At 57.1% G+C, this 21,588-nt stretch overlaps 1 protein-coding gene across 1 annotated transcript in view; it reads right to left on the bottom strand.

Moving 5' to 3' along the window:
• Nucleotides 1-21,588, bottom strand: part of SHANK2 (SH3 and multiple ankyrin repeat domains 2) — a 428,650-nt gene that overhangs the window by 392,560 nt on the left and 14,502 nt on the right. Inside the window, exon 2 of the mRNA XM_066359996.1 lies at nt 13,167-13,270. The gene's annotated coding sequence lies outside the window, so the exon portion shown is untranslated. The remainder of the gene's footprint in view (nt 1-13,166; nt 13,271-21,588) is intronic.

Here is a 21,588-nt window from a genome sequence, read left to right as displayed (position 1 = left end):
CCTCACTGGTATGAACTACTTCTGTGTGCCCCCCCAAAAAACTGTGTAAGCCCTAGGCCCCCACCCAGTGTGACTGCATTTGAAAATGGGGGCCTGAGGGAAATGATGAAGGTTAAACGAGGTCATTAGGGTGGGGCCCCGTCTCAGAGGGCCGGTGCCTTTACACGGAGAGGAGACACCAGAGCCAGCTCTCTGCCACCTGAGCACAAGCGGGTCCAGCCGCCCCCAGGCTGTGAGGAATCAACTGTCAGGCCGCCTGATGGCCCCCGGAGCCAGGACGCTCACCTTCTACACCAGGGGTGGTCAACCTTTCTACACCCACCGCCCTCTTCTGTATCTGTTAGCAGTAAAATTTTCTAACTGTCTAAGGATTCATAAAAAGACATTTCCACACATTAAAACTTACAAGGTAACACGATGGTAAAAATGTCACTTTACATATTAAAAGACATTCCTATATTTTCTAGTGTTCATTTGCTATTCCTTTGTCCAGAGATACACACATTAACTACATGCTTTCAGGAGGAGAGAGGTAGTTTTCATGGGGACAAATGCCTGTAAACGGCCCATTAATATAAGAAAAGGTTTAATTTAATCTTTCTCTCCCTGCACCTGGCTAGCTATTCACTAGCTTCCTTACAGGTGTGGGGGGAGGTCAGAGAATCCAAATCTTCTTCCCCTCATTGTGTTGTATTTACAACACAATGCCATCGGCCATCTTGGTTTTATGCTAATCACACAAGTACTAAGATCATTGACAAAATCTCTCTGCACGCCTAGCCCAAATTAATAAAATGTTCTTTAAACTTCCTAAAATATTAATATTAATTCTGTAGCTTTTGGTACCTTAAAACAGTATTAGTTACGACTTTGCTTGATAATCTAATAGGCTTTAATTGTATTAGGACACTTGTTATAGTATCTGTTAGCATTGGTTATTTTAATGTTGTTGTTTATTTTATATTTTTCCAGTCTGCCTCCAAATCAGAATATGGGAATTCAGATGAGTATGAATCACAGCACACAAATTGAAGTTTTAAAAACACAAACGGTAGATGTATGGCCAGTAGGCACGGCCGTCATAACAGCGCCTGGCCCGTGCAAGTTCACATTGGATTCAGACAGACGGTAATGAAACAATGGAGCCAAGAACTGGTGGGCCATTAGCTTTAATCCTAGCTTGCATCCAGCAGGCAAGTAAAAACACACACTGGGCTGCAAAACCCACTCATTCAGTGCTCACAAAGCTACTGACTTATCCAAGTTTCCTAGAATAAAAGGTATCTACCTCACCAGCCTTATTCACCTCTGTTTCCCATCTCCTTCTCTCTGCACAAACTCTGCACTAACTGGCTTCTCCTTCAGCACTCCACCATCTTGCTACTTCTCCTGGCCTCCTCCACGTGGCCTTTCTCTGCTCTCCTCTCTAATGCTAATCTCAGGAACCGAGAGCACAAGCTCCTGGTCTGCCCCACTTTATAGCGTAGGTCAGGGATAGTCAACCTTTTTATACCTACCGCCCACTTTTGTGTCTCTGTTAGTAGTAAAATTTTTTAACTGCCCACTGGTTCCACAGTAATGGTGATTTATAAAGTAGGGAAGTAACTTTACTTCATAAAATTTATAAAGCAGAGTTACAGCAAGTTATCAAGCATATAATAATAATTACTCTCCAAGTACTTTATGTTGGATTTTCACTGTTTGGCAGAATAAATCTTTATAAAAAACTTACTATAGTTAAATCTATCTTTTTACTTATACTTTGGTTGCTCCGCTACCGCCCACCATGAAAGCTGGAACGCCCACTAGTGGGCGGTAGGGACCCGGTTGACCACCACTGCTCTACACAGTCGAGGGCAGGACATCACAAGACCCATGGGCAACACAGGGCCGGGCAGGCCACTCAGCCCCTGCGGAGCCCCAAGGAGGCCACCAAGTCACGCCGGCCCCGCCTCTGTGCCCCTGGCTGCATGCAGCTCCTGGCATAGGTCTGTCCCCCAAAATAATGTCCGTCCCATGAGGAGACGTTTCTTCGAAACTGAAAATGGACAAGCCTCACGGGCTCTCTCTCTCTCTCTCTCTCTCTCTCTCTCTCTCTCTCGGGCCTGGGTCTGCCCATATTCAACCAGTTCTTACTGTGTCCCCTCTGATGAACCTGTCGCTCTCAGGATCTAGAATAAAATGTACTGTGAAAACAGAAGTCCGTGGCGTGGACGGTTAGAACCGTCCGGATCATAGGGGGACGCTTGCCAGCGTCACGGGGCGAGGTCCGGTCCCTCAGGTGAGTGCTGCTGGCCCTGGGCTCTGACTGCAGGGGAGGGGTGTGGGGTCCAGGCTCAGGCCACCCTGTCCCCTCACTCCTCCCCGCTGGACAACGGTGGGAGCACAGCTAGGTGCACGCGGTACCAGAGGGAGGTGACGTCCGTCTGCCCAGAGAAAGTCGCCCAAGCTCTGAGAAGCTATCCACGGAGGTACGGGGGTGATGGTGTTGAGTCCTGTCGACATTAAACACCACAGCGCGTTGGATGTGAGCCACGTCTGGCTTGGCTGGTGGTGTCGGCACTCAACGGACTCCATACCCACGTCTCCCACGGAGGGGGGAGACCTGGCCCGGCCTGCTCCCCACGGCACAGCCACACCCCACAAGCCACGGAAGCACTGCGGCGCTGAGCGCCCACCCTGAGGGCTGGCGGGAAGGTCACCCGCCGAGGGCCAGCCCAGGGCCCGGACAGCTGCTGTGGTCAGGGGCTGCCAGAGCGCGGGCCAGCCCAGGGCCCGGACAGCTGCTGTGGTCAGGGGCTGCCAGAGCGCGGGCCAGCCCAGGGCCCGGACAGCTGCTGTGGTCAGGGGCTGCCAGAGCGCGGGCCAGCCCAGGGCCCGGACAGCTGCTGTGGTCAGGGGCTGCCAGAGCACGGGCCAGCCCAGGGCCCGGACAGCTGCTGTGGTCAGGGGCTGCCAGAGCGCGGGCCAGCCCAGGGCCCGGACAGCTGCTGTGGTCAGGGGCTGCCAGAGCGCGGGCTCACCCGCAGCCGAAGCTAATCCCCGATCCTGGGCACTGGGAGCGTACACAGATGACAGCGCTCTGAGGCTGCGGGTGGGGAGGGGGATGGACTCTCACTGACGTGCTATGTCTCAGGGGCGTCTGTTACAAAAGGCTTTAAAAAGCGCTGGGGCTCTCGACAGCTTTCTGGGGCCTCCCAAGCTTCTTCGGGGGTACAGCGGGGGTGAGGGGGAGGCTCTGTCCAGGGGCCGATGCCCACGCCTGCAGGAATCTTTGTGGCCACTCCCTCGGGGGGACAGCCCTGACCACACCCTGGGTGGGGCTGCGGCTACTCCAGCCCTGCCATCATCCACGATGACAGTGTTTAAGCAGAGGACAAGTTTTCCTTAATTCCTATTATTACGAGGATTGTGAGAACCTGGTTCTCCCCCGAAACCATAATTTCAATCTCTCATCCCCTGTTTTCCTGAGAAAGATCTGGAAGAAAAACACCTTCCCCTATGGGGAGTTGAAAGCTACCGAGTCAGTCAGCCTCCTAAGAGGGAGACGTTCTCGCAGACTCTCACGGGGATGTCCGTCCCCTGGGGCCACACCAGATTGCCCAGCGGCCCAGCCCAGTGACCTCCAGTGCCCCCCACAGCACAAAGGGCAATATCCACACTCCAAGCTTCAGAAGTCGGTCGGACTCACTGCTGAGGAGGCTGGCTAGACCCCCAGCGAGATGACAGGGGCCAGAGAACCCCCTCCCCGCACACCTACAGTCGGTCTGTCCAGGGTCCCCAGCCCCCCACCTGAGATCTGGATGCAGGAGACTGCCCTGGGGGCCAGGAGTCACTCCTGACTAAGCACAGCTGGGAGAAATCACAGCTCTCGACGAATGAGAGGCCAGCCCTCCAAGAGACTCCCCAGGGTTCACGTGCTGGAAAACCTCGGCTGGCCGGTCCGTGGCCCGCAGGCCAGGACAGCCCCAGAGCTGACGGCCAACATCCCTGCTGCGAGCCGCCCGCTGCCCGGGAACGACCAGGCTATTTTGCTGACTTTCTTGAGGGACAAGTTATCGTGTCTCCCACTTTGCACTTCAAAAAAAAAAAAGTGACCCAGAAGCAGGTGGCTCGGGGTATCCGTGACCAGGCCGCCCCCGCGCCCCACCAACACGTTGGCATCTCCGAGCACAAGCCACGCAGCGCGGACTCCACCTGCTGGCGTCTGGCAGCAGCAGGCACATCCGGAGGGAAGGAAAAGGGAACAGGGGAAGCGGTTTCCATGCGAGAAGTGGAGGACGTTCACCGTGTGTGAAGGCGGGGTCTGGGCGGTTGAAAGCAGGTTTTCCTACCAGGGTCAGAGCCTAGAGAAGCAAGAAGACACCAAGCTCCCACCCCAGCCCATGTGACAATGCCCCCCCCCCCCGGGAGGAGGAGTCCACGCAGCGCAAGTCCCGGCACAGAAACACACAAACAAGCAAACACAACGGTGTTCGGCTCCTAACTAAGATTAGATACAGGCTTCCAGAAACACCTACAGATGGCATGTTTGGAAAAGCCTGTCAATCCACATAAATAGCCACACCGTAGCAGCCCACGCGTCAACACACACCAGATGAATTCCAGCCCAGGAGGTGCAGCCTCTAGAAAGTGCTGGAATCATCTCCGGCCACCCCTCAAACACTTAAGAAGATCAGGTCACCGCTGCAGAGGGCTCAGAAAATCCCGGGACAAGGACAGAACACTATCCAGCCCCCCACCCCCACCCTCTCGGGGAGCCACCCCCAGGGCACAGAGACAGCCTGAGTGTCAGTATTTTTTGTTACAAAGCAGCCTGCCCCGTCCACCAAGGAGACGAGCCACATCCCCGGGCCCCTGCCCTCCTCCTTGAAATCCCCCAGAACAGGGCAGCAGAGGTGTTTTATGTTAACACCCCTGAATTCAAGGACAGAGAGGAAAGGGGAAGCTGGAACCACGGAGAGGGGGCAGGTGAGTGAGCACGCCGCCTCCGCGGACAGACGGGCAGGGCACGGCCAGCCGGCGGCGTGCCGCAGAGAACTCCAGAAACTCTCAGGAGCCGAATCGCCGTGGGGTCCCGGCAAGGGGCTTCCCCATCCGGCCGGCCGGTGCTCTGGACGCCACTGCCTCCACCGTGAGCTCTCCCTCTGCCTGGGTCCTCTTCTCGGCCCCTCTGCACTTGTCTCAGCTTGCTGTGACCGCAAACCACAGATGGGGTGACAATAGACATCTGCTGGCTCCCCGTCCTGGAGGCTGGAAGTCCACAAGACTGAGGTGTGGGCAGAGCTGGTGCCTTCTGAGGCTGAGGGAGAACCTTGGGGTTCACACGACACTCTCCTTGGTACCCCTAATTTCCCCTCTTTATACGGACACTGGTCACTCCGGATTAGGGCCACCCCCCCATAACGTCACTGCAACTTCATTACACCCACAGACCCTCTATCTCCAAACACTGCCACGTTCTGAGGCCCGGGGGTGAGGGCACCAACACCCCAGGGTCACGGGTCTTGCAGGGTCATGAGTCAGCCTGCGTCCACAATTCACGACAGCGACGACGTCAGCTGGAGCGGCTGGGCCAAGAGCATCGTCGGTCCCGTGTGACAAGGCCCTCGCCGCCCAGAGAGGCCCCCGGGAGCCTCCCCAATGCCAAACGCATCACCGAGGACTTGGGGCGGGAGGCAGGCAGAGCTGTGTCCAGGTGGCCCGGTCTAAGGAGGTCTCTGGAAGGTGGCTGGGCCTTGGGTATGTAAACAGAGCCAGGTGCTCCCCTGGGGTCAGCGTCAACACCAGGGGTTTGGGGAGCCCTGTGCTGGGTGGGGTGTGTGTGTGTGGGGAGGTGTTGTCCGCTTCAGCCTCACTCTCACAAACAGCCTTAACTCACGTGACCTCACACCCAGGCACACTCCCTTGCAAGTCTCCCGTCCTTCACCTCACTTTAATAAACTCGGATCTTTATTTAAAAATACAGACCAGGATCAAGCCGGCGGGCGCAAAGTAACTGCCAGAAACCCAAGGGCAGACCAAGATGGGAAGGCAGATTTGGGGGGCGGGGGGTGCCCAGGCAGGATGCGGAAGAACAAAAGCATTTTACAACCAATAAAACTACGGGCACAGGTGTCAGGGACCCGAGGAAATGGCCATAAAGTGTGTTCAGAGCCGGCTGGAGGTGATTTACACACCTTAGGGGAGCCAGAGAAATGCAAAATACAGCCAAGCCACCGAGGAAGTTTGCCACAGAATTCCTTGGGACAGATGCTTGCAGAAGAACGCGGACTTCTGTGATTGGATCAGGACCCTGGGCTGGTGGAGACAGGGACAGCCGGGGTCTGTGGATTATTAGGAAGGCTGGCTAAAGCTACAGAGAGAGCCACCTGTAGACAGACCCCTGGGCAAATGGCAAGTCCCGGTCCCAGCCATGTGTCCTGGTCAGTGGCCAACCCCAGTGGCCGAGGCTATAGGTCCAGACCACTGGGGCTCATCCGTTTCCTCCGTGTGTCCGTGTTCTGAAGGCTTAAGCCTGAGGATAAATGAGAAGAAAGAAACCAGAGCCCTCGAACTAGTCTCGTAGGTCAGATCCAGAAAGGAGGTTTCATGTCTGGGCACTGTGGCCATTCATCCTTGGGCCTGAAGACCGACCGCTGACAAAGCAACCTCGTTGTCCAGTCGAAACATGCAGCTGAACAACACATCCAGACGTGGGATCTTACACTAAACCCGGAAGATAATTTCTTTTTTTTTTTTTTGGTCAGAGACAGAGAGAGGGATAGGTAGGGACAAACAGACAGGAAGGGAGAGATGAGAAGCATCAATTCTTCATTGCAGCTCCATAGATGTTCATTGATTGCTTTCTCATATGTGTCTTGACCAGGGAGTTCTAGCAGAGCAAGTGACCCTTTACTCAAACCAGCGACCTTGGGCTCAAGCCAGCGACCATGGGGTCATGTCTATGATCCCACGCTCAAGCCAGCAACACCTCACTCAAGCAGGATGAGCCTGCGCTGAAGCCGGCAACCTCAGTGTTTCAAACCTGGGTCTTCCGCATCCCAGTCCAGCGCTCTATCCACTGCACCACCGCCTGGTCAGACACGTAAGATAATTTTAAGGGGATGGCAACCACTTGCATGTAGCATGTTCTAGAGAACATGAGAGTCCCCGTTTTCAGTGTAGACGAATAACAGCACTTAAACACTTGAAACAGAACGTCCTGCTAGAATGTACGAGACCCTGCCCAGGTAGGTGAGGTCCCACGCTCACCACAGGCTCGCTCTCAAGGGACCCTAAAATCAACTGGACTCTCCGATACCACAGTTGTGTATCAAATTTGCAAGCCCCGAGGAAATTCGGTGCTTGGATTTCTACCTCCAACAAAACGGACCGTTTGCTCTGAGATCACACGTAACCGAAAATACTCTCCTCCGGGTGGGGAATTCCCTGGGGAACAGTCAGGGGCCCAGAGGCCCTCCTCGGGGGGCTGCCTGCCCCCCACGAGTGGAGGAAAGCCAGCCGTGAACAGATAGGGTCGTTGTTAAAGCCCCAGCTCAGCCTCTCTCTCTCTCTCTCTCTCTCTCTCTCTCTCTCTCTCTCTCTCCGCGAGCACAGTGAGACCAACAGGTACACTGGCCTTCGGGGCAAGGGGGGAGTGACCCCCAGATCCATGCTCTCCTCCTCACAAGCACCTGTACGCCTCCCTCCCTCCCTAGGGACACCCCATAGAACAGACCCAAGGAAAACCCCAGCCTGCCGAGAGCGTCCACTCTGCTGGGAATCATAACAGCTACACGGTCACTGCCTCGTGAGGCTGCGTACCGGGGCCCTCGGAAGCATTTCATTGGCTGAGCAAACCACTGCAACCCTCCCCACCCCCCCAGGGAGGGGGCCCAGCATCTAGAGACGGTCCTGCTGTCTGTCTCTCCATCGGGGCAAACCCTGCCTGCTCAAAGGTCCAGTCAATTCTCCGGCCCGAGGACCGTGGCCGCCTTGGCCTTGGCCTCCGCCCTCCAACAGGCACCCTGGTCGGCGTTTTAGAAATCACTGCGGATTAACTGGACAGAAACTTCCCACCCAGGCTCAGCCCCAGGAAAGGGCATTTGGAGTGGAGGGATCTGACCAGCCACCGCTGCGGTGAACTCCGAGTCAGAGCCGTCCCTGCGGGCGGGTCACGCGGCCTCTCAGCCCTGCAGGGTGAGGACCGACCTTGCATTTTCGCCTTTCTACGTGATGAGTTTGGTGGACCATCCGAGTAGAGTGGACCCCGAGGCCGCTGGCCGGGCACCCCACTTAGGATCGTAGGTCGTGGAGGGAGCGTGCAGCTCTTGGCTAAAACATCCCGTCCTCCCAGCCGGACTCCAGTGAAGGGCGGCCCCGTGACATTGGAAGTGACCAACGGGGCTTCCAAGAGGGGTCTCTGCCCCCCGAAGACAGTCACAGGACGCAGGCTCCCTCTCCCTGGGGAGTTGATCCCACTCCCCACCGTTGGGCTCAGTCTGGAGCTGCGAGAGGAACGGGGCCCTGGCGGGCACGGGCGCATTCCACGCCGTTCAAGTCCCGACCACGGCTTACTCCCTCCCTGCCTGCGTCCACAGCCGAGCCTAGGCGCTCCCGCCGCTGCGTGAAGCTCAAGCCGCGTTGCGGAGGAGGAGGAGGCGAGCTTTTCCTAGGCGGAAGGTGGTCCTGCCGCGCACGCACTCTGGGCCGCAGCTTCCGCCGGGCTGTCTGGGGGTCCCAGCACTGGGGATGCCGGTGCACACGCCCATTTCCTCGAAGTCCCTCCTGTTCTGCTCAGCCCGCGGCTACCCCCACATCGTCGTCGCTTTACCGGTGGAGACCTCATTCCAGTCTTGGCGCTGCCACTTGCTGTGTGACTTTGAGAAAGTCCCTAGACCTTTCTGAACCTCCGCCCCTTGTCCCGTCCCTCGGTGCTTTCCTTCACAGGAGACAGCGTCGTCACAGTCACCCCAGACGCCGTCAGCACGCACGCGTGGCCAGCAGCAATGGTGTGGCCAGTTCTGCGTTTCCCATTAGAACACCAACGCCACACAGAAGTCAGACTCAAATCGGGGTGAAGCCAGCAGATGACAGCCACCCGCATATCAGAATGATAGGAGACTCGGCAGCAAGCCGGAGCCCTGAAGTTCCTCTGTGGACACTGCCGGTGTCTCAGCTTCCCGTGACGGGCAGGCGGGAGCCCGGGGTCCTGCGTGGCAGGTGACCGGAGCACGGAGGACGGCAGACCTGCGTGCCCTCCAACCCCGGCAACGGCAGCTCAGAGCCGTCTCCTTCCAGCCCGCGCGTCACGCTGGGAGGCAGTCACGGGCCACAAGAGGTACCTGGCGTCTCCCTACGAGACGCCCCCTCTCCTGGTGGCTGCCGCAACCCCGGGAGGGCGAGGACAGAAGTGACCGTCAGCCGACGTCCCGAGGGCCAGCCCCGGAGGAAGCAGGCAGTGTCCCCGGGGACCGTGGAGGAAAGACAGCCCACGCGTGGACGTCAGGCCTTGCCCTGTGGAATTCTAATCGCCCGTGGCTGGAGAGACAGCGGCGACCCCGTCCAGGGTGAGCCGGCGCTGTGGCCGTGGGCGGCCTGCGTCGGCGTGGCTGGGGACAGTGTCACGGGCGTTCAAGAGGCGAGAAGACGGCAAAAGGCCAAGAGAGGGCGTTTCCCTAAAAAACATCTTCTCCCTAAAGGCGGGCCGTTCTGTCTCCTCGTTTGTTTGTTTGCTTTTTAAGACTTTTTTCAGCAGGTACAGGTTCCCAACGACACTGAGAGGAAGGCACACAGAGTTCCCGGTGCCCCTCCCGCCCCCTCGCCGTCAACACCCCCCACCAGACGGCACCTCCGTTCCAGCAGGCGACCCTGCACGGACACGTCACCGTCACCGTCGCCGTCACCGTCACCCAGAGTCCGTCGTTTTCGTCGGGATCCCCCTCTGAGTGTTGTGCAGCCTGTGGGTCTGGACGGAGGCCTAGAGAGTGACACATGTCCACCGTTTTAATCTCGCGGCCCTAGAAAAGCCTGCGAGCCCACCTGTCCACCCGCACTGCCTCCCTCCAGCCGGGACAACGCGGACGGAGACCTTCCTGCCTCCGTAGCAACGCCCCGCCTTTCCCGGAATCTCACGCGGTGGAAATCGCACAGCGTGACCCTCTCGGCCTGCTTCCCTGCGCTTACGACTGGGCGGGGAAGGTCCCTCCGTGTCCGTCCATGGCTTCCCGTCCCTCTGGGCGACCATCCCGCTGGAGGGGGTCTGCCTGTACCCCCAGGAGAGGAGTCCCCCCGTAGTGGGTCTCCTCACACCTGTTTGTCAGGATTCAACTTTAGTCAGCTGCCCAGAGGTTCTTGAAATGAAGGTGGGAACTCTTTGGAATATCTCTGAATTCCACCAGGAGGAACGTTCCAGAAAGGGGCGGACCTATCGGCACGTGGTCCCCACCACCACCACCACCACCACCATCGCCATCGCCATCACCACCACCGCCACCACCACCACCACCGAGCCCCCTAAAGCAAACCTGGAACTCGGGGTTAGGGGTGGGCTGTCTGCTAGCCCGTTGCTGGCAGGGGGTGGCAGGCTCTGCAGGTGTCCGCACAGCCAGAGCCATTTTCAGCAGCTGCTGAGATTCGGGGGACGGGGACAAGGCCAGGGAGAGCTGTGCACCCCCTCCCAGGCTGCGGCAGGGGAGGAGGGGGGCTCCAATCAGCACGGAGGGGCTCGCCCGCCCTGTCCCCCCCCACCCTAGGGCACCCATGTCCGGTTTCTGTCCATGCGTCCTGAGCCAGCCTGTGCGGAGAGCCTCAGTGTCCCCGGAAGTGACCACAAGAGGGAGAAACAGAGCACGTGTCCTCTGGCCACACGGGCGCGCACCCACCCGCACCGCCGGACGTTACTGGTACTGAAGCACGGAGGGGCCATCCGTGCCAAGTGCCCGCGTTGTCCTTGCCGCCCTGGCGGGGACATCAGACCGCCCCACCCCCGACTCCACTGCTGACGGGCAAACACCCGATGGGAGCGACACGCTGCGGGGTCCCGCCTCCGTGGTGACGGGCGTTCCCCGGGCGCCTTCCATTTAACATGACTTGGAGTCCACTTTGTGCTGGCCCTTCCAGGCCGGGCTGCTCCCTCTGAGGGCGTCGGGGAGAGCCGGCGCCCCTCGGGTGGAAGGCAGGAACGTGGGGAAGGAACTGGGGCGTGAGCGTGGAGAGGGGCGGGGACTGGCAGCCCTGCCCACACGCGCCGACCCGTTAAGTGACGTTATGTCCGTGTCCGTCCACACCCACAGCGGCAGGAGTGGAGAAGTTACAGGGTCTCACTCTTAATGCTTCCCAACGGCCAGCCCGCTACCTGGGCAAACAGGATAAGCTGTTGTATCGTAAAAACATCAACAGCAAAAGAGGATGAGAGGAAGGAAAGGAGGAAGGGAGGAAGGAAGAAAGGAAGAAAGAAGAGAGAAGAAGGGAAGGAGGGAGGGAGGGAGGGAGGGAGGGAGGGAGGGAGGGAAAGACAATTCCAATTTAACCAAACACCCTGCATTTTATTTCAACAGTCTGAGATCATGCTGAAAACCTGAATCAGACGGTTCACAGTGAACATTCCCCGGTTTCTCCCTCGTTCTCTCCAGGAAAACGTGACATTGGCAAGTTTCTACCTCACGTCCCTTCAGAGCTTTGCGGAAATGCAGGTGAGGTTTTTATCCAGGAGACAAAACTGAAGGCGTGGGAAAGGGGGTGACAGAGCCCAGAACCCGCCGCCCAGGTGGCCTGTCCCTCTCTCTCCCTGAACCTAAGGCTCTTCTCGTCCTCGTCCCCGACGCCTGGACGGCTCTAACCGAGCCTCAGCCGGCATTTCCCCGGAAGGTGAGCCGGGGAGGCGGCTCGTCCGTCCGCACTGGTCACCTCCGGGCTCAAGGGCTGAGTGACTGAGGAAGAACTTCCTCTCTGTCCACCCTGTCTGCTTTCGAGTGCCCGCTACCTGAATTTCAATGAGTCCCATTAAAAAGTAAGAGAAAGACATTAGTCCTGGCTGGAGGTAGATTTCACAGCGGGCACACCGGGCACGCGCCCTGGGACCGACTTCTGAAGGGCCCCCCGCAAAACCCCAGCCTGACACTTTTTTCTAAGGACACCAGTGTGGCTTCCTATGTGCCATTTAAACATGAAGAGTACATAATATTTTTTATTTATTCAAAAATATGGTTAAACATGTATTTTTATTTTCCCTGTCTCTCTATTTTTTTTTTTCTGAAGTTGGAAACTGGGAGGCAGTCAGACAGACTCCCGCATGTGCCTGACCAGGATCCATCCGGCATGCCCACCAGGGGATGATGCTCTGCCCATCTGGGGCGTTGCTCTGTTGTGACCAGAGCCATTCTAGCACGTGAGGCAGAGGCCATGGAGCCATCCTCAGCACCCGGGCTATCTTTGCTCCAATGGAGCCTCGGCTGCAGAAGGGAAAAGAGACAGAGAGGAAGGAGAGGGGGAGGGGTGGAGAAGCAGATGGGCGCTTCTCCTGTGTGCCCTGGCCGGGAATCGAACCCGGGACTCCTGCACGCCAGGCCGACGCTCTACCACTGAGCCAACAGGCCAGGGCCTCCCTGTCTCTCTATTTTAAGGAGCCCAATATTTTCTTCTGTGACCAGGGCCTCAACCGACCTTCATCCTAGCCTCTGCGTGTTGCACACAGTAAGTGCTCAATAAAACTGGTGCATCTTGACCCCATGGAAGCCCAGGTGCTGGGCTTTCTTCCATTGCTCCCTGTGCCCGGGCACAAAGAGGGGTCCCCTGGTTCGTGAGAAAGTAGAGGAGAGGCACTTCGAACACCCCGTCCACCACCGCCCCCTGGCCGCACTGGCTGACTCGGGCTTGGCACGACAGCATAGGACATCTCAGAGCAGACACAAGGAGCCAGAGCTGGGGCCTGGAGTCACGGTCCCCGAAGGTCCCCTCCAGGTCGCATTAGCTGGGCGCTAAGGAGAAGTTTTGATCCCCCCAGCACCAAGGACAGCTCCTCCCACCCTGTCCCCGCCTTAATACCCGGCCTGACCAGGAAAAAATTAATTCACTGCCCTCTGGCCTCACCACAGAAGGGACGGGGTGAACCACAGCAATCAACGATCACCGGGGGACTGTTGGCTTACAGGTGACAAAGACAAGGAGACAGTGTTCTCACTCACCAGAGGGGCGGGCCACAGGGCCCCACAGAAGGATGTCTGGGAACAGGAACCGTTTGCGCTCCCGCTGGGCCGCGGCACGGAGGCAGAGGGACAGCGGTCCAGAGCTGTGAGAGACAACGAGACCGGGGCTCGGTCAGTGACAGGCCGTCCAGAGACAAGATGCCGACACCCCACGCAGAGCCGAAAACCGCGGACGATACTCTGCTCCCAAAGTGATGGAGCAGCCGTACTTCTCCCTGGTCCCCCACGCGGCACAGGTGAGAACCCGGCTGACAGGAAACGTAAGGCTCTGGCAGGTGCAGAGGAGAAGGCAGGCTGGCCCGGGGCGGCTAGTCCGGGCCTGCAGCCTGCAGGGGGCGGCCAGTCCGGGCCTGCGGCCTGAGGGGGCGGCCAGTCTGGACCCGCGGCCTGAGGGGGCGGCCAGTCTGGGCCTGAGGCCTGAAGGGGGCGGCCAGTCTGGGCCTGAGGCCTGAAGGGACGGTCAGTCTGGGCCTGCGGCCTGAAGGGGCGGCCAGTCTGGCCCTGAGGCCTGAAGGGGGCGGCCAGTCTGGGCCTGAGGCCTGAGGGGGCGGCCAGTCTGGGCCTGAGGCCTGAAGGGGCGGCCAGTCTGGGCCTGAGGCCTGAGGGGGCGGCCAGTCTGGACCTGAGGCCTGAAGGGGGTGGCGGTCGGTTCTCGAGGTTGGGTTTGGCCTCACATCCCGGACAAGGAGCTGAAGAAGCATGAAACCCAGAAACCTCCAAAGCCTCAGACAAGGGATGTCCCCTCTAGCCGAAGGGCCAAAACGGTGGGCGCCTAACACGACAACACGTTTAGACAGTCAACGTAGGACCCCTCCAGCCAGATGCCACAGAAAAACGGCGCCCCCACCCGCAGCAGCAGCCCAGCCTGGGGTGGGGAGCCTGGACGTCCCCCCGCTGTAGCTGTAATGAGGCACTCACACCCCCATGGGAACGGCATCAATAAGCCAGAGTCGGGAGCTGGGACCGTCAGCCCTGCTGGACACCAGCAAATCCTCCTCTTGTTCCGTTTGGGGCGGGCAACACGGGGAGCCGGATCTCCACACCCACCTGGCAGGAACAAGGCACCCTCCCTCACCCCGCTGGACCATGTCAGAGAGAGCTAATGGGCTCTGGACTTTCTCCCCCATCAACAATAGCGAGGCCACCTGCACCACGATACTACACGGTGTGGACCACGCGGGGAACAGGAGCCCCCAATCCCACCAACAGTAACAAGGAGCCCTCCCCAGCTGGATATACAGCTTGTGCCCAAGGTCTCTGGCTTGAGGCCAAGGTCGCTGGCTTGAGCAAGGGGTCACTGGCTCAGCTGGAGGCCCCCCCCTTTCCTGTCAAGGCACAGATGAGAAAGTAATCAATGAACAACTAAAGTGAAGCAACTACAAGTTGATGCTTCTCATCTCTTTCTTCCATCTCTCTCTCTCTCCCTTCTTGTCTCTTTATTTATCACCATAAATAAATAAATAAATCTCTCGAGTTAAAAAAAAAGCCACTTATACGGGGGTCTACAAATATTCGCTTCTAATACAATGACACTGGGATGAAAGGAAAAGGGTGAAAAAAGGATACAGTGTGCAAACATCAAGCAGAGAAAAGCAGGCACGGTTATATTAGTATTAGAAAACGGAGACTTCGGGGCAAATAAAACAACCGTAGAGCGGAACATTTTATATCGATTAAAGAGCAACCCATCAAGAAGATGTAGCAATCCTAAAAACACAGGTGCACACCAAACACATGAACCAACCCTGGGATGAGCTCCACGGTCTCACAACAGACCCTGCCGACCTCAAAGGGCCGTAAAGGAGAGTGCTACAAACAGCTGTACACAATCATATATATTTGACAGTGTCGATGAAGTAAACCAGTTCTTCAAGGGATACAAACTATCATGCTCCATCCGTTACAACGTAGGTCATTTGAACAGCCCGATGTCTCTGAAGGAAACTAAGCTCAGAGTGTAAAACTTCAGTTTCGTAAGAAAGGGATCTCCAGACCCAAACGGTTTCACTGCAGAATCTCATGGAATGTTTTAAGAAAGAATGAATACCAATTCTATACAATATCTCCCACAAAATAGAGGAGGGAACAGTTCCTAATTCATTTCATGCAACAGGTACGACCCTGATACTAAAACTAGATAAAGAAAGACCAAGATATTAGCAATAAAAATTTGAGCAAACCTGACCTGTGGTGGCACAGTGGATAAAGTGTCAATCTGGAAATGCTGAGGTCACCGGTTCGAAACCCTGGGCTTGCCTGGTCAAGGCACATATGGGAGTTGATGCTTCCAGCTCCTCCCCCCTTCTTTCTCTCTCTGTCTCTCTCTCTCCCTCTCTCTGTCTTCTCTAAAAAAAAAAAAAAAAAAAAAAAGAATAAATAAAATTAAATTAAAAAAAAAAATTTGATGGTGCAGCAGATAAGAGCGTCGGACTGGGACGCAGAGGACCCAGGTTTGAAACCCCGAGGTCGCCGGCTTGAGTACGGGCTCACCAGCTTGACTGTGGAATCACAGACGTGACCCCATTGTCACGGGCTTGAGCCCAAGGTCACTGGCTTAAGCCCAAGGTTACTGGCTCTGCTGTAGCCCCCTCCCCCCATCAAGGCACATATGAGAAAGCAATCAATGAACAGCTAAGGTGCCGCAACGAAGAATTGATGCTTCTCATCTCTCTCCGCTCCTATCTGTCTGTCCGTCCCTGTCTGCATTTATCCCAGAAAAAGGAAGACAGAGACCCACACAGAAACCTATACATTCATGTTTGTAGCCGCTGTAGTCACAATAGCCAAAACCCGGACACAGCCAGCATGGCTATCAGACCGACACCCGCCCGCCCTGGGAGGCTACTTAGCATAAGAAAGGAAGAACCATGGATACACATCCTGCAAAGAGAGAAAGCACTGGTGTGAAAGGTTCCTTACTGTGTGATTCTGTTTCTGTATAATTACCAAAATGACCAAACCAGAGGCAGAGAGCAGCTCGGCGGTCAGCCAGGGCCCAAGAACCGCTGGGGCAGGATGGATATCTGTGTGGGCAGCGAGGGGACCCTGGTGTGGACGGGGAAACACCTGGACCCTGACCGTACCCTGGGCAGTGTCCTGGCTACAAAAAAAAAGTAAATGACATGCTGTTTTTGCCAGACCCTGCTCTTGAGGTGAACGGCAGAGAACACAGGAAAAAGGCTCTGTTGTGATTCCTGACCGTTGCCATTGTTTCAAAAACAAACAGGTTCATCAGCTTTCTAAGCACCCTGCGGGACACAAAGACGTGTGACACTCAGTGGAACGGAGCTGCCACGTCACCAGGGGACACGGTCCCACTCACAAGCACACACCTAAAACAGGCACAGAAACGTGTCCAGATACAATGCGCCCGGCGGCGCTGTTCTTAGCTGACAGCTCCCGACCGGAAGCCCCGAGACCGGTGACTGACGACGTGACAGTGGCCCAGCCACCCCGCGGGACATCACCGAGATGTGAAAGGGACGAACCCTGGACACGGGGGCGACGGCACGTGAACCCCGGGAAACACTCCGCCCTGCGCAGGAAGCCAGGCGCCCGGGGCCTCAGACCCTACGGTTCCCTCCAGGGGAACCGACCCGAGTGGTCAAACCACGGGCGGAGAGCGGGTGGGCAGACGCCTGGGGCCGGGACAGGAGGGTGGGGTGCGGATGGGGACCACCTGCTAATGGACAGGGCTTTGTTTTAGGGGGGACACAGATGTCCCTCAACTGACCGTGGCCGTGGTTGCACAATCCCCCGACTATGCCGAAAAATAAATTAAAAAAATTCCACTGCGTCGTACACTTTGAACGGGCAGTGTGTGTGGTATGTGAAATACATCTCGACAAGCTGAAAATAATAATAATAATAATAATGATAATAATGATAACAAAAGCTGGGACTGGGTTCTAGGAAACGTTAGAAAAGAATCTATTTTAGAGTGATCTTCGCTGTCTCCACAGAGATTAAGGAAATGATTGAACTATTTAAATTGTTAGCCTTGGGCCGCCTGTCTCTACGAAGCAAAACATTCATCATTCCCGGGAGACTGAAATTGTTCGCTGTAAAACATTCTGAAACAGCTCTGTCCCCCTAAGGAAGGACCCAGGGCACAGTGTGGCCCCTGTGTCCTGCGCTGGGAACCAGGTCCCGAAGGCCAACCCTGGGCCCTGGGCCTGGACAGACCCCGCCCGCCCCCTCTCTCCGGAAGGCGCTGCCTGGTTCCCGACCCGTCCTGCCACCTTCCGGCTGCCGGCATCCCAGCTAATTCTGTGCAATGGGGACTCGGTGAGTGTGCACGGGGGCGGGGGGGAGGTACCCCACACACGGAGGAAGAAATGCCAACATCCTCCCCTCGTCCAGAAAGTCAGCTGGAGTAGTTAGCACCATCCTGCAGGTCCTTCCGGAAAGCTTGGAACCTGTTTCTCCCCGAAGTAGACACCGGTGTTTAAACGACAGCTTGTATGTGACATGCTCCCGGCAGCGCCATCCCAACGGCCAAAATGCGGAAACAGCCCTGGGATGCACAAAACGAGCTCCTCCCAGACGGTGGAATACTACTCAGCCACGAAAAAGGAACCATGCCCGGCCCGACGCTTGCTAGCTGTGATGAACCCTGAAGACGTCCTCCTGGGTAAAAGAAGCCGGACGCAATGACCACATGTTGTATGACCAACTTCACACGGAATGCCCAGAAGAGGCGCCTCCACAGAAAGCAGACCGGGGGCCACCAGGGTCTGGAGGGAGGGGACGTGGGCCAGTGACTGCTAATGGGGACGGGATTTCCTTCTGGGGTGGTCAAAACAAGAGTCTTCAGAACAAGACAGAGGTGGTGACTGCACAGCAACGCGCATGGACTAGACGCCAGAGAGCCGTGCACTTTATAGAACGGCCTCGTGCTGTGGATTTCACGTCCGTGGTAACGGAAAGGACCTCCGAGACCCAACGGCTCACAGAGGGGTTCGGAACCCACTCCCCACGGAGGGACGGGAGGGAAAGAAACTGAACACCGGGCAGAATGCCACCATTTCCAGGGACGAGGAGGGGAGGAGAGAAAACCCTGGTCTCCCGTTTGTCACCAGCGACGTCCTAAAAGCCGAGTTCATGAAGCCTGCGGGTGATGGGGGGGTGGCTGGACACCACTTCTCCACTGTGCTGTCCACATGTCTGCGCAGGCAACACTGCGGCTTTATCTGATGTGCCCATTCTCCTGATGAGGCCATCGAGGCCCACAGTCCCGCAGGTGTTGAGCGGCACAGCCAGGACCGCAGCCAGGGCCCGGACACCCACCTCTGCCTCTCCGCTCCCCGCTGTGGAAAACTGCTTGTCCGAGAAGCAGGACAAGCACGTGGCTGTGGGCCCGTCTCACCCGTGGATGTCCGTCCCTGTCTGTCTGTCTCTCTCTTAAAAAAAAAAAAAAATCCAAACCTACAGCTACTCATGCCCAACAGTGGCATTCCTGGGCATTTATCCCAGAAAAAGGAAGACAGAGACCCACACAGCCTTACACAGAAACCTATACATTCATGTTTGTCTAGGGGGCAGGGTGGAGAAGCCCCACGGGGGGCTGCTCAGCAGGGCTCCTGGGTGGCCACAGGACGCTTGGTGCCCCTCTGCCTCCAGCCAGTAACCGCGGAGGAGGAGAGAGGGCCACATGCAAGCTGGAAAGAGCGTGGACCAGCGACCGTGTAAAACTATTCGGCAACACGGTTAAAATATTAATGGCAGCTGCCAGGGAACCACAGGCCCTGTGACAGGTGAGAGACGGAAACGCGACCAGGCGTGTCCACGCCGGGTCCTGAGTGCGCGGTCCCCGGGCAGCGCTAAGGGAGCCCCTGGGAGGGAGGAGATGGGATTTCTCTCTCAAGGAGGGCCGCGGTGGGGGCCACGGGAACGGCCCACTCCGTTCGTGCCTCCCGGATCTCCCATCTGGGGAAGTCCTCTCCCAGGGACCCTGGACTCAGGTCATTTTAAGGAGCCGTAAGAACAGCCTGAACATGGGAACTTGCTGTCCTTGGGAGCCCTGCGACTACCAAGTGACCAAGCCGAGCTAGCTGCCAAGAGGAGATGAGAGACAGAGGGTCCAGTACCCGCCCCCCTGCCCTCGCCAACAACCAGCCACGCCCAGACACCTGGGAGGTGAGGTCTGTGCCCCAGCTGACCACAGGTGAACTCAGAGAACGCGAGAACCGCCTGGCTGAGCCCCATGCAGACGGTCAGCTTGCTGATCCGAGATAAGATAAATCAGGGGCCGGCAATTTGCAGACCCCGCAGGCCAAATCCGGCCCACAGCTTGTTCCTGTCGATAAAGTTTTATTGGAACACAGCCATGCCATTCCTGTGCATAGTCCCCGGTTGCCTTTAGCAAGACAGAGTAAAGCTGAAGACGGACTGTGTGGCCCGCAGGCATGAAATATCTACTCTTGGACTCTGAAATAAGCCCTACATTTTGCAGAGGTTTGTTATGTGGAAAAGGTCAGGTGACACGACCCTCATCTGAAGAGCTACCTGTTGGGTGGGTGTTGTTACCTCTACTCCCCAGATCAGGAAACTGGGGAGGGGGGGGCTCAGGGTGGTTAAGGATCCACAAGGTCCCAGGTCACACAGGCGCACACGCAGGTGCATCAGACGTTACCCTGGGTGGTCCGACACGCACCCCGCCCCAGCCAAGGCCTTCTAGAGAGGGCTCCTGCACGGATGACTGAATGAATATCCCATCTCCTCCATGGCCCTCCCCTCCTCCCTCTGCAATAAAAGATGGCAGGATAAAATTTCAGGTGAACAAAAGCATCCATGTCAGCAAAACCCATCTTCGAGCGAGAAGGCCCCCTGGAACAGCACGCTCCACTGCCCCCCGCCGGCCATCTGGGTCCCGGAGGGATGGAGGTGGGGAGGGAGTCCGCCCGCTGGGAGCCCCCCCTCCACTGTGGGACCCACCCCTGATGCAGTCCGGTGCCTCCTTCCCCGCTCCCTGCTCTCACAGGATCAGACAGAGCTCTGGTGGCCCCCAAGGCCGCCAATGTCCCCAAAATGGCAACAGGTCACCTGGGAGGGGGCTGCTAGATGCCCCATCACCTCGAGCCCGCACATGAACAGCCCAGGCCAGAGGCTCTGCATAGAACAGGATGAGGCGGGAAGTCACACAGGGCCTGTGCCTGACCCTCAGGTCCCAACGAGACAGAGGAAGGGAGGTGACAAACTCAAACACCTTACATGAGACACAAGATCCCTGAGAGATCAGGCATGTGTTGCCAACAGGGATGAGAGCAGTCCACAGTCTCAACTCTGAGTAAATTATCTTTTTTCTTTTTAATTCAGTGAGAGAAGAGGAGGCAGAGAGACAGACTCCTGCATGCGACCCGACCGGGATCCACCTGGCAAGCCCATTAGGGGGCGATGTTCTGCCCATCTGGGGCGTTGCTCCAAGCTCTTCCTAGTGCCTAAGGCTGAGGCCACGGAGCCATCCATCCTCAGTGACCGGGGCCAACTCGGTCCAATCAAGCCATGGCTGCAGGAGGGGAAGAGAGAGAGAGAGAGAGAGAGAGAGAAGCAAGAGGGGGAGAGGCAGAGAAGCAGATGGGCACTTCTCTTGTGTACCCTGACCGGGAATCAAATCCGGGACATCCACATGCCAGGCCGACGCTCTACCACTGAGCAAACTGGCCAGGGCCTAATTATCTTATCAAATGCTCACAACCACCTCAGCTATGTCATCATGGAATTATAAGAATGAGTAAACTAACGCTCAGAGAGGTCAAGAAGCTTGCCCAAGGTCACACAGCAGTTACACAGCAGAGCTGGCCAAGTGCAGCACTTTCAATTCCGAGCAGCACAATACACCACCAACCTAGGGGACACACAAGCATGCCCCTGGGGCCATTACAAGGATGCCCCAAAGATTCAGGGGCAACAGCAGAGAGGCAAGAACCCCCCCACCTGAACTGGAAGAATGCCAGCACCATGGCCTTGGAGCAGGGTGCTGAGACACACACTCTGCCAGGACACGCATACGGTTCAGGTTCTGGGTCTTGCCTGAGTCGTGGAGAGCAGGTTTGAAAAACTGAACCCACCAGACCCTTCCTCGCCCTCCCAGACATCTAGGGACAGGGGCCATCCAAACACAGACTAACAGGGGACAGATTTTGTGAGTAGGGGCACAGCCAGCTAGAGGTCATAACTAAAGGTCCTTCGGAGAGGACTGTCCGCAGGTGGCCCACAGGGGCCACCGGGCATGCCGGGAGAGATGGACACACCAGGAGGGAACTTGGACCACATGCTCACGCTCCCTGCCGCTCACCGGTGCTCAGACCTGGTTAAAGCAACGCACACAGCTGAGCACCGGGCCTCCGTTCCCCTTCTGGGAAGTGGACACAAAACGCCTCCGCCCAGAGAGAGTGGAGCA

This window comes from Saccopteryx leptura, chromosome 1 (genome assembly GCF_036850995.1).
Source record: "Saccopteryx leptura isolate mSacLep1 chromosome 1, mSacLep1_pri_phased_curated, whole genome shotgun sequence".
Taxonomy (NCBI): Eukaryota; Metazoa; Chordata; class Mammalia; order Chiroptera; family Emballonuridae; genus Saccopteryx; species Saccopteryx leptura.
The sequence above is the reverse complement of the archived record's forward strand: the minus strand, read 5'-3'. Positions and strand labels throughout refer to the sequence as shown.